We start from the raw sequence: 12,436 nt of genomic DNA on the forward strand, positions 1-12,436 counted from the left end.
ATGGTTTTCAAACAATATGACGATCAAATGTATTCACAGTCCTGCAATTGGTATTTTGTGCATCCCCCTTGAAGTTCAGTAGGGTTTTCCCTCTGACCAAGTCCTTCAGGCCTTATTGGTTCTTACTCGTCAGTTGCTCTCTTGAGTTCAGGTCATGAATGTTATGAGGGACTGAGGTCTGGAGATTGCAGTGGCATGTGCAGGACATTGATTTTGTCTGCCATTTCCTTGTAGAGGTTAAGGCCTTCTTTGAGTCATTGCCATGTTTGAGTGTGCCTTTTTCAGCCACGTTTTACCTTCCTTGCATGGGGAACCAAACTTGTTACCAAAAATGCGCAGGGATGCATTGGCATCCATTATATCCCTTGACTCTGGCAATGGCATCAGAACCAAAAGATGAAAATCAAAATGGATCCACTTACATATGTCACAGAGATGACAACATTCCTAACAATATGAGCTACGCCTCCTTGGCACTGAACTTACTATCAGTAGGCATTTTCATGACAGTCAAATTTCGTTTTATCTTCCTTATTGCAGTGCCAAGTGTCATTCATGATTATGTAGGTTGACAAACCACTTGTCATGGCTTCTGTAGACAATTCTGAGGATCTGAGATGTTCTTTGCCTTTGGTTTTCCTGCTGAACCACATTTCACACAGCATTTTGTGGTAAATTTCAGCCATCCTCTTCCTGTCAAGGTGGTGATCGTCCCAGAACACTTTGATAATGTATACTGCAGTAGTTTATCTTTAGTGGGTTATATGACTCAACATGTTGAGGTCAGTGACTCTTTGCATGAAATTTTGATGACAGTTTGACAGCTTCCTGACTCCAACCATTGTAATGAATTCTACTACAGAGTAGCTTACATCTGTGCAAAACCTATTTGATGATAACAATTAAAAAAGGGTGTTAAAACTTTTATGGAGTCCAGAAACTTGAGTTTAAATGTATTCATATTTAAATTTAAATTCTATTTATGTAGGATAAAAGACATTAGAATAATAGATATGGCAATATACTCTATATGGTGTTGCTCCTGTATGGAAAAGTAGCTAAGACACATGTCATACTCTGCTAGCATAGTGGTGGCATCACACTAGTACTCGTTGTTTTATGTCAAGACTGTCAAGTTAGCTAGTAATGGGTTTTTTTTTGAAAGAATATTGATGACAAGGTCTATTTGTAAATGGTGCACTGTACATTTGAGCTTGCTGTTAGCTTCCCTAAATGTAACAGAATGCAGGAACACCTGAGTTGCAAAACACATTGCTAAGCTCACTGATGTCTGAGTTTAAACGTGACCATGTTGAGGAAAACTGACAGTTTGGACACAGTACAATACAATACAATACTCTAATATCAACTAAAAATAAAAAAATAATAAACAAAGATGCAGGACACTTGACAATGGACAAGAGAGAAACATGAGGGGTGTAACTAGGCATGTGTTATATCATTATAGTACTTAATATTATTAAACTTGATTGAAAAATTAGTTGTGAACTAAAGCTGTATTGTGCATATTTATATACACAGTATTTTTATATTGAAATTCTGTAAACAAATACAGTGCATGTGTTATTACACATTGCATAGATTTTTATTGGCATAAGCAACCATTGCAACCAAAATATGGCCAAGGTGTGCAGATGTGCAAAAGTTCAGTGGTCAGACGGGCTTGTCATTAAACAGCAAATTTTCATTTTTCATCTCTTTCACATTAAACAGGAGAACCTTCCTGCGGATCAATGAAATTGAGGAAAGGGGAGAGGGGGGAAAAAAACTAATAGGACATTGATTTTGTACGAAAGCAGGTTTTGAGTGTTTGTGTTGCAGGTAAGTGTTATTGACTGTGAGGCAAGCGGCATATTGACCTGCGGTCTGGACTCATTAACGGGAGCGATGCCTCAGAGGCAGCCCATCGGGGTGCGAGGGGAGAGAGGCTCCTGCTCCAACTCCCGTCCTCTCATCCGTTTCTCTAATGAGCTCAGGAGGCCCTCCAGAGCTGGCCGGGGCGTGGGGGCTTGCCGCATCCAGGTATTGACCCGCGTCGTCAGACCATCAGTCTGCCTCTCCACCGCCTGGCCCCCAGATGGACCATTCATCCTTATAATGCCGCGACTCCCGATCTCGTTTGCCGCGAGTCACACCAATTCCATCCCCGGCATCCGACCGTAATGACAGCTCTGATCAAACCGTTGTGAGGGTATTAAAGGTGTTATTGAAAATCAATGCCCTCGCTGTCTCACAGACTTGCAAGCACGGGTTTTAAAGAGCTCCTGGAAAAGACTGCCTGCCAGAGAGGCCTTGTGTAGGGGGAGGACTTAAATTACGATCCGTTTCAATTTAGGTGAGCTGAAATTGAGCCACGTATCCCTCAGACAGGCGCATCTGTTACTGCGTGCTTCACTTTAACACAGTGTGCTTTTATTTCTAATCATTCAGTCAGTGGTGCCGCTGCACCCCAACCTATACAAGCACATCACTTTTGGCTTTTAATTACCACAGTGGAAAAATACTCCTGCCTGCTGTGTTACCTAAACTTGCTGTTTGCACCTCAGAAATGACTCCCCAGCTAAAGTTCACCTAGGACAAGGAGTTTGTGTTGTGCTGCATTTTTCACACTGTAGCTATCTCCGTGTCAGAATTGCAATGCAAGTGATTCATATTCATGCGAGTCCGTGATTTGGCTCATGAGTACTTTAACAAAGGGTTGCTGGGTTGCTTCGTTTACCTTGTTTGTGAGCACTCGGTGAGGTGATTTCAGCTCCATACTTACCTGAGATACAACACTTCTTCCAAGCAGCATCCTTTTGATGCCTTGTGATTCTTTGTGCCCAAAGTCATATAGTGTCATTTTTATGTCTCAACAACAAGTCACCTGAAGTCCATCTTGGGTTATAGGTTAGGTCTAGACAGGGGTGTAACTGGTGGCCAAAGAAGAAACTGGGTCAGGTTAGGTCAGGCTAGGGATTAGACTCATCCCATAGTTGCTAATTAATTTTACAGAAATCGAACTAAGCTGGGTGATTGTATAGGAGAAAGCAGGTCCCATGGCAACAACGAGTGAGTGGCAAAGTAGAGGAGGCCATTGATAAGTGTTTGTCTTGACATACCAAACAAACACCGTTTCACTGGCCTTCATAAGGCCTTTGTAAACCTTTATAATGTTTGCTTTTCAAACAATTAACCAGGGTTTTTTTTTCTTTGAACCACCTGAAATGCTTTCTAAGAAGGCATTTCATATGAATATAACATATAATGCCAATTTCTTTTATCTTTTGTGGTAGATGGATTTCGGCAGGCATTTCCCTGATGTGCAAGCTAATTGCTCATGAAAAGATTCTTGGTACAAGTAGTGATTCACTGATTCACTGATGTGCCCTGCTTTAATGTGTTTCATCCAAATGCCTCATAAGGACATTCAACCCTAAGTAAGAGTCTATGTAGAGACATAAAACACGGATTATAAAGACACTCCTTCAAGCCCATCAGATGCAAAGCAACTAAATTATCACATGACCCAGATGAGATCAGTCGTATTCCATAGATACAGAACAGAGAAATTACCCAACAGAAAATCAACAGCATTGGTATCTACCTCATTTCTGGATTTATCAGTCTAATGGTACAAATTCATTTGAATGTACATCATTTGTTTCTTTACTAAATGGCCTTGTTCATTTCTGTATGTTGAAATGTACAAGCAACAGCACTGCATTGGCCTTCAGTGAAGGGAAACATGCATGAAGAACAGAAGTGCTCTTCATGAATGCATCAATAAAATAAATATATAAATGAAATAATTTGCATTCTGAGTTTCTTCTGAAGCCGTTTTATGGTTGAGCACTGCAGCTTACTGTACGTTCATTTACCCCCATTCATTCTGAACTTACGCAAGAACTGCTTAATTTCCCAGGACACCAACATAATCTCAGCCAATTCATTTTTGGCTTTCTGGTTTACTCAGATTGAGGGTGTGAAAGTGCTGCTTGTTCTTTTACCTTAGGCACCACATGCTTGTTTAGTCAGTATCACCACTCTGCATCCAGAAACCACACTTAAAGTACATTCATACTGTTTGAATCATTTGAATCATAACAGCAAAACTATTACTGTATTTTGCTTATGAACACATTTACATTGTTGTTAAAGCACATCAACTGATAGGGTCACCTCTTCAGTAAAGGAGTGCACTTGTTCAATACCAAAAATACAGTGCCACTGGAAAAAAATGCTCAAGGTTTCAGTTAGAATTCCATGCTGTCAGAACCTTCCAATGAGTTCTATGCATATTCACTTCAGAACAAAAAGAAACACAGTGGATGGTTGGAGGAAAATTGCCCGAGGGGCTTTATTTAACACAAAGGCAGCTAATAAGACTGCCAAACTAATAAGGCGAGTGAATGAACAGTTCCATCCAAGGCCCCTTTTTTCCTCTCTTTTCTGATGCAACGTGTATGAAATGTTTTAAACAGCTATTTTGCGGGTCCCTAGGCTTCCCTCGGCAAGGGCTAATGCATTAGTTCCCATTTGGAATGTGTTTTGAAATGGAGATCGGTAATGAGACTGGAAGCCCGATGATCGCATTTGAATTGCTCTGGGCACCCCTGGGCTGAACGATTTGGGAGGGTTCCGCTATGAATCAGAACTCATTTCACTGGGGGAACTGTGCGTGCATCTGTGTTCAGCTCGCTCCATTTGAAACCAGGGGGAGGGAGCTGCGTTGCCAACTCTTCAGACCAAAAAGTCCCCAGATTGCCCTCCAAAAGTCGTTTTAGTAGACAGACGACACTAGGGGTAGGGCTGCAGGTTATCCAGAATGGAATTCAGGTTATTTTGTCCACATTTCCCTCATTTTTGGTACTCTAGTATAATACGCATACAAAATACAAAATTTATTTTTTAAATTATTTTGTATAGAACAAATTAAACCCAGCATATTCTGGGTGTAAGCAAATGTTAGAGCACCATAAAAGTCACTGTATCTGGCAACGTTTACAATTGCCAAGTTGGCAACATTGGGAGGGAGCCAACTATTTGATTTATGGTTTTACATGAAGGGAGCATATCAACAGTCAAGGAGACTGCGCGTATGCATTTCACAGCCTAAAAAGGATACCTGCGCTCGTCATTTCATTTTCTAATCTTTTTATAGTGCCTAAAGTCAGCTGCACAACAGCTGACATTAGCCAGGCAGGTTGACAGCGGAGGCCTGAAAGGAAGGCAGATAGTGTGAATTCCTGACCACGGTGACAAAGTGCTGTCTAATGTCTTTACACCTCTGGCCCTATGGCAAAAATGCCTGTAATCTTGCGCCGTCGTAAAAGCCGCACAAAGGCTGGCTGAAGGAAGCGAATATAAATCATCATGTTTCAAAACAGTGGAGCTACAGAGAGCGAGGTGTGGACAGGGTAAGATGGGAAGGGGGGGTGGGGTGGGGGGTGGGTGCGCTGCGAGGGAGCCACTGGCCAAAATAATCTTTCCTCTTTCAATTCAATTCGTGGGATTTCTTTCACAGTTTAGCAAAACCGCACACTCGCACACTGGCAGCATTATGTACACAAGCCATAAAAAAACGAATAACATTTATGCAGCTGGGCGCGTCTGGCGGAGGTGGTCCTGCGGAGAGGGGGCCTGCAGCTGGCACTGTGCCCCCGCCGCCCTGTCCTTTGTGTGGGCAAGGAGGGAGCATGGGAGGGGTGGAGAGGAGAAGGCTGCTCTTGAGGGTGAAAAAAAAAAAAAAATTCAAAGCAGATCCTACCCATACATGGGCAGTCCAACTTGGCACATCCAGCGCACACAATTAGCTGTTGAGACGTTAATCAAATGTGCCTCAGTATTTGAAGGGAAAGGGGGGAGAGCATTTGCCAGCTGGTGACAACACAGCTTGTTTGAGCGGGCCAGGAGTGAGGTTTATTTAAATACGCAACTTGTCATGACCGTATTTCTCCTGAGCTCTGCGAGCGCACCGCCTGGCTCATTGGTGGAATCGCTTCAGAGATGTTTGGCATCGGCCGAGACGGAAGGCTGTTTCAAGCAGGCCGGAATGAGAATAATGGTTTATCCCTTCCAGAGCTATGTATGTATAAACATTCATGCTGCTTGACTTCCACAAATATATGGCATCTTGTCTTGGCTGTTATGATGTTCTTTTTCCAGGAAGGAAAATTTGTGTCAACAGTGCTGTTGTGTATTGCGAATGCGTTGAATCTGATCCATGCATTCATATTCAGAATTATGAAAGGATTTGTAATTGAGATGATTTAAAATCATAAATTACTGTGGAAGTACGGTACTCAACTGGTTGAAGTAGAGTTATCAAGGGAAAGATTCTCAGGTAGTCTAGATTGCTGACTGTTGAAATTATATATTTGGCAAGGCTTCATTTAATCTTCACACTTTAGAAAGTACAGAAAAAAAGGCCTTGCCTTGACAATGCAGCTGTAGGTGGATATACAGGTATTCTAGGTTCCTTTTTGTAGTCACTATGAACAAAGTAAGTGCATATTGCCCCACAGCAAAAAAACAGGCTGCCCCAGATTCCTTTGTCATGTCAGATATGAAATCAGAGATTCTGGCCCTAGCATGAATCATTTGCACTCAAAGGAACTGTTACACTACCAGTGTACTAATCACATAACCATGACCTTTAAGTTATGACAAAACAAGACAGACCTCACACTAGACACATGCCTGCTCTAAAATCTCTTGGTGTTACAGCTGTGATCCGTCAAAACCAACCCTCCAAATACCAGTACGGTGCAGTATTGTTTTGCGATGGATTTCCTTGCCATAATGAGCTATCCTTTGTGATACATCTTTGAAAAATAGCCCTTATTTGCGGCATAAATAACAGCACTTCCAGAATTTCAAAATAATTCACTGTGTAACTATTCTACATTCAGAAAGAGGTGATCCAAAATTAGTAACAAATCTGTCGAGAGAGTCATTGCAACATGTAAGAACCCCAAGTCATGCTAGTGCCATTGGAATTTTTCTGTTGACAGCCTGAGAGGGGATGCAGGAGCACAGAGGTACAGGATATTGGATAGAGGAGTCATCAGACGTGAGATGGGACCTCATGAACTGAGCCTCTACCTGCATCTGTCATGTCAGGTCTTTCATTTTCTTATACCAGTCTTCATACCAGACTGCTTCTTCCCACCATCTATCTCTTTTGCAGAATCTGATTTATCCTGTTTTTGCTAGTCCGAGCTCAATGGTTCCAGTGTTCCAGTCAGGTAAGTGCTGGAGTGCCACCTGCACTAAGGTGGTAAAATTCCTGCAAACTTGAGAAGGAAATCAAATTAGCACAATTTTCACTACAAGAGCGAGGGTTCTTTTATTTATTTTTTTTTTATTTATTTTGCTTTGGCTATACTGCATGTGCAAGATTGAACTGAAGTAGACTGCATTCTATTTCAAATGCTTCAATCAAACACATGGGGAAGATTCATATTCTTATAGACTGCTGTGATGTAAAGGTAAAAAAAAAAAATCTCTATTTTCAAAATTACTTCTGCCTGCAATTTTGGAGAGCGGGATAATATGTTCCATTTTAGTAACTCCTCTGGGTTACCACTACAGCTGAGTTGCTCAAGACATCTGCAAGACTGTTAAAAAGGAGGTAGCTGAGCCTTCCTGGTCCCTGGGAACTCAGGGTCATAATATGAGCAGGTGTGTGATTATAGCGGTCCAGAATTAGATTGTTCCAGTTGCCAGCAGAATCTGGAGCTTATGGAGTGAAAAATGGGTGATTGCTTTTTTTAGAATGAGATATGATGAGCTTTAGAGTTACTTATATATGTACCCATGCCCTTCATACTACTGTATTAAAATATGAATGTGTATGTATATGTATGTGCACAAACACATTTATCCAGTCATATGTGCACATATAAATAATTGCATATCAGAAAATATGCTCTATGTATTCTGACTTAAGTAGATTCATGCATGTTTTTAGACATTCATTAAATGATCATTCACGACTGACAGTCATTCAAAGAGGTAACTGTTGCATAAACAATACATCACCTTATTACTCATTAGTCAGGAAGATTATTGAACACAGTTAACGATACTGTTATCCTGCTGTATATTAATCCTGGTAAAAATCCAGAAAAAAGAAGAAACCAAAAGGGACAAACTTTCCCCACTTCGCAAGGGAGCAGTGCTTTCATTATTTCATTATCCTGGAGAATCGCCTAAGCCTTCTCTTACTTGCCATCTGGACTCTTCACAGCCAGCCATTTTTAACTGGGGAAGACATTACAGCCAAACACAGTCCATTGGCAGATCGTGAGTCACAATACTGAGATGTCATCATTCTCAATTTTCCTTGATAATTTTTGCACAGCCAGTTCCACTCTATCAGAAACACCAGGCTGAGGGAAATTGTGTATCAGCTGTGAGGAGGTGGCTGCACAGCTATCTTTTACCAGCCAGATGACTACAGTGTGGCCCAGTGCTCACCCAAGTTCATTGACACAAGAATATGAGGTGATATTAGCAACACCTCAGGTGGACTGTCAGCAATGGAAGATCTCTAGCAGTTAATCAATGATTTGTGTAGACCACCTTGATACAATGACACACAACCATACAGTATTTGTTGTGCACAATGGGCTAATGGATGGGGAAGGCAAGGTACTACAGTCTGGACGGAACTGTTCATGTGCTACCGAACTTCATTTGTAGTAACTGAGAGCAACATGACTACATGGTGCTACAATAATGAAGTACTTGAACCGCACTTGTTCATCCAGCATGTTCATTCTGAAATGAGAACATTCTGAAATGACAATGCAATTTCTTATTCTGACTGAATACACCACTGGCCTGTAATAGCAGACCGTTGTTGATCACTTACATTAATGCCAATTATTAATCTGCATATTAAAGTTACTTATACCATGCCCGTTCAATGAAATGTCAGTACACCTGCTACATAAGGGCTTTTGTAATTTTCGTGACAACTTTGTGAATTTGTTTTGCTCTCTGACTTTGAATAAGACTTGAAATATGAAGGCACAAAAGAGTTCTGGTATTTCCTGACTTCTGGGTTTGGGTGCATTACATATGCATGCAGCTCCAAAATGGGAGCAGATGCTTCAGGATACTGGCTGTAGCAGAAACATTCTACATTCCACCCCCAGCCAAGAGAAACCGGGCCTGGCTTCTGTAGAAGGCTGTCTGGCAGCACGCTTTAAAAAGCGCTTATCTGGTATCTGTGCAGGAGTTCCAAGCGCACGATAACAATCCCTATCTTATCTCTCTCTGTTCGTTAATGTCACGGCTTAAGGGCTGCTTCTTCCTTTCCAATAGGGCTCGCTGAGCGGATTGTTTGCAGATTAGCCAACATGGGCCTTTGTAAGCTTGGAGCGCTCTCAAAAACACGGTCCAAATGCTTGCCCTGTCATGCACAAGTGCCTCAGCAGACACGTAAGCACACAGCCTACCTCCTGTTCACTCGTGTCAAATGACAGGAGCGGAGCGGACTGCTTGACATGGTCTGCAGAATTCACACAAAGGCCAATCCACAGCCGCAGCTCAAATCCCCCTCCACAACCAAACAGCACTGGAGCCTCCTATCTGTTCTACCTTCTGAAGAGTTGTGTGCAACGCAAAATATAATGTCCCTTTCATTTTGAATAATCACACATTTCAGAAGAGATCATGCAGAAGATAGATTTGCTGGAAAGACTTTATTTCATTCCTTTGCTTTAATTTCCCTTAGCACAAACTAAAATAATAATAACTTTGCACTGTAGTGGAAAATGAACATGTTTGCTACCTTCAGCAGAAACAGACAGGGCATTATGGTTCCAAGCCCTTTCACATGACACACCCGCACAATGGTCGCTAACGAGCACCGCAATTACTGCATTCGGTGATGTGAAGACAAGATCCCTGTTCAGGCCATGAATAATACATCAAGGATGAAGCTTGCGGTTGAGGATCTGAGGGCCTACTACCAGTTGTCACATCTCTGAGAAATATCTCAGACCAGACCATTGCATTACCACCACTAAAGGACACATTAAATAGAAATATTGGAGTTTCACAGAAAAACATCAGCTTTCTCAAAAAAAATCTCATGGGTGGCATTTACATCAAATTACAAAAAAAAAACTCAAAGGAAGAACTCATAGGGGATTATTGTTCAAAAATGGGTTTAAACCACCAGTGTTCACAGTAGCATAATAGGAATGTAAGCATTGTGCTAAGACACAAAAAGCCCTAAGAAGCTCCACTGACTTCACCAATCTGGCTATCTCGCCCTGCCCTTGGCGACACAGTGCCTCACTCAGCAGTTGACTGGGGTGTTGAAAGCCCGCTATTTAACACATCAAAACAACAAGCACCGCTATCAAGCAGGCCCTCTCTGTGGCTCGTTTCTGTGCTGCCCGAGAATGTGGCTTATCTTTCCGCTACTTGTTGGTTCAGTCCAGTAACAGATGCCAACATTCTGCACCTAACAGCACATTGTGCGGTGATGCTGCCATGGCATGGTTTATGCTCAAAGAGTAGTGGGCAAATTTAACTCTTACCATGTAACCAGAACCCAGGGACAGGTTTGTGGGGGAAATGGTAGTGTTGTTGTGTTATGTCCAATTTACACCAACACTTGTTTCCACAGAAGGTATTAGCAATACCACACATTTCACAACAGTGACGTGTAAGTGACTACATTAAATTAAGAAGACCATTTTAAAACTTGGGCTGCTAATGGATTTTAAATAAGCATTTTTTTTTAAGTTTTTGGCCTCTCTGACCTATTCATAAAATGCAGTGTTAAAAGAAGCACTCCCCCAACACACACACACCAAAATATGCCTTGTTAGTTAAGGAGGCTGGTTAATTTTCTTTTCCTTTTTCTATTATTTATTATTATCATTATCATCAATCTCTGTGTTATATTAGCTGCTTAAAAAATAGGCCCCGGCATAAAAATAACAATCCGCTCATTCCCTGCCAGAACATTCTTTGTTTCTGCAAAACAGGTTTTAAATTAAAAGTTTAAGTGAGGCATAATTACATATCAGAGGATATTATGAAATCCAATATTACAATGCATGTAATTTTATTTGCTTGTAATCTTTCTCACCCAGGCTAATAGGCATTTTCAAAGGGCATACTCGAGGCTTTAAATGTTAGAGCATTTCTAAATGGAATGGCTGGGGCTGTGCAGCTCTCTGTTCTTTTGTCTTTGATTTCCAGTGCGAGGCTTGATAGTCAGGGAGGCACTGGGGATTTGTCAGCTTGTGATCTCAGAGACTCTTTGACAAATGAGTGAATTTGGCAGAGCGAGTGGAGGTATGGGTCTTCTGCATGTGTGGAATTTAGATGAGGGTATGGAAAACCGTGCATGAGCTGCACAAAAACACTCACCCCTACGCTTGTCAATCTCAACAAAAATTTATCAGTAAGTCTTGTGAGTTTGCCTACACCATGACACTGTTTGCTCTATCATGCCTTCCACAGGTATTTCACTATACCATGGCAAAAAAACAAGTCTAAGAGTCAGACCCCAATATCACCCACAAGAATCACACTCAAAAGACAAGATTTAGGTGCTGTCTGAGAGTGGCCTAATGAATATCAAGCATTTCTGTGCATGTTGTTTATCTTCCACGAAACACTGAGCAAAAAGCACGTAGCAACAGAACTGCCTTGATTGAAACAAATGCACATCTCAGTGCTGGAGCACTCTGGATGCAATCACTGTTCAGTCAGTCTTTATTAAGGTGGTGTCAACTGCCTCACCAGCCACACAATTGCTTAGCACAAGCACATTGGATCCGTGTCATAAGTGAAATTCTATAATCAAACTAGTGCAGGCAAGCTATGTTTAGGTCTGATCCTCTTGATGTTAGGTACAGCATCCCTTTTAGGCAAATGGTGAAGAACAGAACAGAAAATTACAATAACATTAAGTCCTAAATAAATGCTTTTAGCTTTTTGACTGCATTACTGGGTGACACCTGAGAACTAGTGCCAAGTGACTTACCCTGTTTAACATTTTTACTTATTTTTCAAAAAGCATAGTAGATTCACCTTGCGGCGGGCTGTCTGCATCTTGACAAGGAGACCAGAATAACGTTCATGGAAACTACAAAGGAACAAGCTCTCCCCCCTGTGGCAACCCTGCCACAGTGCAGGCTTTGCACCACCTCCAGCTGCTTCTGTGCTCCTACTGATAAGTTAACCTTGTGATAACACGCTAATGTGTGATGAATGTTGTGCTAATTAGACACAGCTTTTCACAGTTAGCTAAGAGGACATCCAGCAGCAATTAGCCCAAGTCAGGGAGATAATTTCGGAGAGCAGAAAGAAACCTTATCAGACTTTCACGGGGGTCCCATTTGACAACATTAGCAGTTTTTATATCTCATTTATTTATTTAATTGCCTGTTTGATGTTT

This window comes from Megalops cyprinoides, chromosome 4 (genome assembly GCF_013368585.1).
Source record: "Megalops cyprinoides isolate fMegCyp1 chromosome 4, fMegCyp1.pri, whole genome shotgun sequence".
NCBI classification, from domain to species: domain Eukaryota; kingdom Metazoa; phylum Chordata; class Actinopteri; order Elopiformes; family Megalopidae; genus Megalops; species Megalops cyprinoides.